The sequence below is a fragment of the Mesoplodon densirostris genome, chromosome 17 (genome assembly GCF_025265405.1).
Source record: "Mesoplodon densirostris isolate mMesDen1 chromosome 17, mMesDen1 primary haplotype, whole genome shotgun sequence".
Taxonomy (NCBI): domain Eukaryota; kingdom Metazoa; phylum Chordata; class Mammalia; order Artiodactyla; family Ziphiidae; genus Mesoplodon; species Mesoplodon densirostris.
The window spans coordinates 6063281-6067279 of NC_082677.1; the positions used below are offsets into that span (position 1 = coordinate 6063281).

At 47.4% G+C, this 3999-nt stretch overlaps 1 pseudogene; it reads right to left on the reverse strand.

Annotated features, from left to right (window-relative positions):
- Positions 1-1133: 1133 nt before the first annotated feature.
- Positions 1134-2519, reverse strand: LOC132477525 (tetraspanin-3-like; annotated as a pseudogene).
- Between the last annotated feature and the right edge of the window lie 1480 nt (positions 2520-3999).

A 3999-nucleotide genomic window follows, 5' to 3' on the forward strand; every position in this document is an offset into this window, starting at 1 on the left:
ATTCCATGTCGCTCTCCTATCGCATCCTGTTTTTGTGTGTGTCCTCCCTCTGTGTACTCATTAATTGGTTTTCTGTGTTAGTGTTCTTGTGTCTGTTTTCCAGTTTATGCTTCTAAAGAGAAGGATCCTTTCTGTTTCACTCACCATTGTACCGTAAGGATACAGGGGCTGTTTAATGCTGACAATAACAGCCCATCCTTGTGGTGAATGTGTTATGTGATTTGCTTTTCTTAAACTTTACTTTTATATTGAGTTATAGCTTACATACACAGATCTTAAATGTATAGCACAATGAATTTGCACATATGTATGTCTGTGTAACCACAGTCCACCTCAAGGTATAGAATATTTCCAGGACTCCAGTGGGTGTGCTCCTGCCCAGCCCTTCCATACTCCAAGGTAACACTGTTCTATCACCATAGAAGCTTTTTGCCTGTGCTTGAACTTTGTGTAAATGGAATCACAGGGTTTGTTCTCCTGTGTGACTTCTTTAGCTGCGCATTATGTCTGTAGCATGTGACATTCGGAGTTTTTTCTTCGTTGCTGTGAGATATTCTATTTATGGATAATCTGCACTTTATCCATTTGCCGTTGAGGGACATTTGGATCATTTACAGTTTTATTGGCTATTACGGATAATACTGTTGCGAACATTTCTGTACATAATTTTTTGTACTCATTTCTCTTCATATAGACTCAGGAGTGAAATTGCTGAGTTGCAGGGTTTAGTTTTAGGAGAGACTGCCAAACAGGTTTTTTTTTTTTTTTTTGAGGGGGTGATACAGAGTTTATTGAATTAGATTTTTCTATTTACAACTGAGATCACATCTACATACTATTTTGCTAGTCTACATGGGTACATTATTTCTAACGAGTTTAGACTTACGATGAATGGGCTCAATCATACAAAAAAACACACGCACACACTCACACTAATTGTTTTAAAACAGTAGTGCATACATTACACTCCTATAAAGCCAGCTTTGATTAAAAACCGCTAGTTTCAAAGATCAGTCTGATTTTGAAGATGAATCAAGATACACGCTGTATGATTCTAAAATCTATTTTATCCATTTTGTACCGTTGCTATCTTACTGAACTATAGTATATATTTTTTAAAAGGACACTGATGAGGGGCACCACCTGGTATTAACTTTAACCAGACAGCTGACTGTCTCCCCCTCCCCCCAGAAACCTTTGGCCAAGAGTTCTCCATTGTGAAGACTGAAAGGACCCGGTGATACTTCAGCAGCAGTCCCATTACTGCTTGGAGGTAACAGAAGTAGGCTCATGTCCGCCTTTAATTCTACCACACTAAGCAACTTGCACATGGTTCTGAGATTAGAACATTTACCACCGTACTTAAACACTTACGGACATGGAGAGTCAGCTAGAACAGGGGAAAAGAAACTCACAGGTGGGTAGGTAAGGAGGTGGACACGTGAAGAGCCAAACTGCTCTGTCCGACACCTGTGTACGTGTGCTTTAACTAAATGAACTCAGGAGGCCAATAGCAGTGGACCTGCTCAATTCACCTTCCAAATCAGAACAAGACTAAAAAAGCTCAGGTTTGAGTTTTCTACTATGCATAGGTTCCACCGGTGATGAGCAGCTCATAAGCAGGATCTCTACTCCTTCTGCACAATACGGTGCAGGCACACAGCGTGCCCAGCAGCTGAATAGCTGCACATGCCAAGTGCTGCCCAGATAACATGCATCATGATTTCTTGTAGCTTCTTCACAACTAGAGCCTCACACCCCTCGGCATAGAGGTCAGAGGGGTGGGCCAGACTGCCATTACAGCTGCTGGCGGTCTCTCTGCAACAGCTCAGAGGGACACTCTGTTTTTTGGTTTCTTTGAACCAGTCTGTATTTTCCCAGTCTGAATAGTTGTGAATTCCACAACAATGCAGCTGTCTCTGTACATAATCAATAGCCCGGCTAGCAGCATCAGGGTTGGTTCCATTGTAGGTCTTATATACTTTCTGAGTGCTGCGATCAACCTCATTTTCCACCTTTGCTCTGTAAACATATCCCCAAACCACTACAACAACTTCTGTGACAAAAACCAAGAGTAGGATGATGACAAACGTGGCAAGTCCACAGCGGCTTTCCCGGATGGTGGCACAGCCGCCAATTAGCCCAGTAATGAAGAGCAGGGCTCCTACAGCTATGATCACCACGGCAGGGGTGAGAGTGTACGCATCTTCAAAGAAGTGGTCATAGTCGTCGTCAGTGATGAAGACGTAGGCTCCCACATAGCATAAAATGCCAGCTGCTCCCCAGAAGATGAGGTTGAGAAACACCAGCACGGTCTTGGAGGAGGTGATGCCGCACTGGCCCATGGTGCCGGCGGTCGGCTGGGGCCCTGCTCGGCGAGCGGGACGCGCTCACCGAGCGAGGCGTCAATGGCGAAGGCGCCTCCCCTCTGGGAACAGCACGGCCTGCGAAGCGTTCACCGCAGCCCCCGGCGCCGTCGCCCACCCCTAGCCCAGCAAGCACCTCGCTCCTCCGCGCAGCCGCCGCCGCCAAACAGGTTTTGAAAGTGGTGGCACCAACTTACCCTCCCACTGACGGGGCGTGATCGTTCCAGTTGCTCCGCATCCTCACCAACACTTGCTCTGTATTTGGTTTTAAAATACTTCGTTTTGGTTTTAAGAGAACTTGAAGAGATTTATGGAGTTGTATAAGCAACTCTGCTGACAGCAGTAACGATCACGTGCTGTCTCCGTTTGATTAGCTTATTGAATTTTATGCTGTTCCTGGCAAGCCCTTTGCGTAAATTTCCACAGATTATTCTCTGATGACCTCTTGTAATGTTCCAAATGTTTGGATGCTGAGGCCGAGTTGACATGCTTATAATTGCATTTGCTTTTCTTCTGGGTGGTGCCTCAAGACCAGACATGATTGCTGAGGCCGGATTTTGTATTAGGGAAATAAAGGGAGCTGCTCCGACTCGGCATTGCTTCTCCCCGTGTTCCTTAAGCCCCCGAGGGAGACTTTGCTAGGTGTTGTGCTGTTCCCTAATTCTGTGCTGTCAGCAGGAAAACAGGTGGAGCACATAGCACCCCTGTCAGCTCCAGCCCCGCTTGCGAGCCTGAAAGTCAACTTGACTTTTTTTAGGTGATTTTTTCCCCCCTTTTACAATTGTAATATGGGTTTCCCTTGGCTACGCGTTTTACTTGGAGATAAAAATGATTTCTCTGACTTCTGTCCTGACCTAGTTTTTGCCTCCAAACGCGCTTGTTATCTCTAGGAGTCTTTAGGGATGTCTGACTCACAGCTGAGAAAGTGGTGGTGTGGCTTTCTCCCTTTCCTTGGCGCCCCTGCCTTTTGATGAGCTGCTGCTGGAGGCCTTGGGTGCCCAGTGTGGCCCGCGCGAAGGGAGAGCGCACTGTCCTGGGGACCAGGTTACCGACCCACGCCTGGCTTTCCCTTCGCCTCCCGCCGTGCTGAGACTCTGTCCCGCCCCGCAGCGTTGGTGGAGGGGGTGTGCCAAGTGCTCGGCTGATCTTTCCCTCATCAGATGCCCACCTGTGGCCCCGGAGACTTTGGAAACCCAAAGGCCAAGGATTGACCCGGTTGTCTCTGCTTTCTTCTGGGACACCGATCCTGAGGAGATGGTGCTGAATGCCCGGCTGCCTGAGTGGGGACCCTGTGCCGGAGGGAAGAGTGGAGAAGGAAGAGCGGGCCCATCTGTTAATATTTCAGAGTGGCATGTGACTTCACCTGCTTGGTAGTTCTAGTTTGCTCCTTTGTGCTATAAGAATATGACATGACTCTCTATATCTATATGGTATATAGATATATATCCCCATACGGGGGGCTGTTAAAGGAGTGGCGGGGGGGAATAGGAGCAGAGTTTGAGTTGAAGGAGAATTGAGGGGATCAGATTCTTGAGGCTTTATACCAGAGGAACAGAGTGGGTGCCCAGGAGGAGGAAGGCAGTCAAGCCACTGGATGGACTGCCAAGCTCACATCATCATGGCGCCAAGCTGC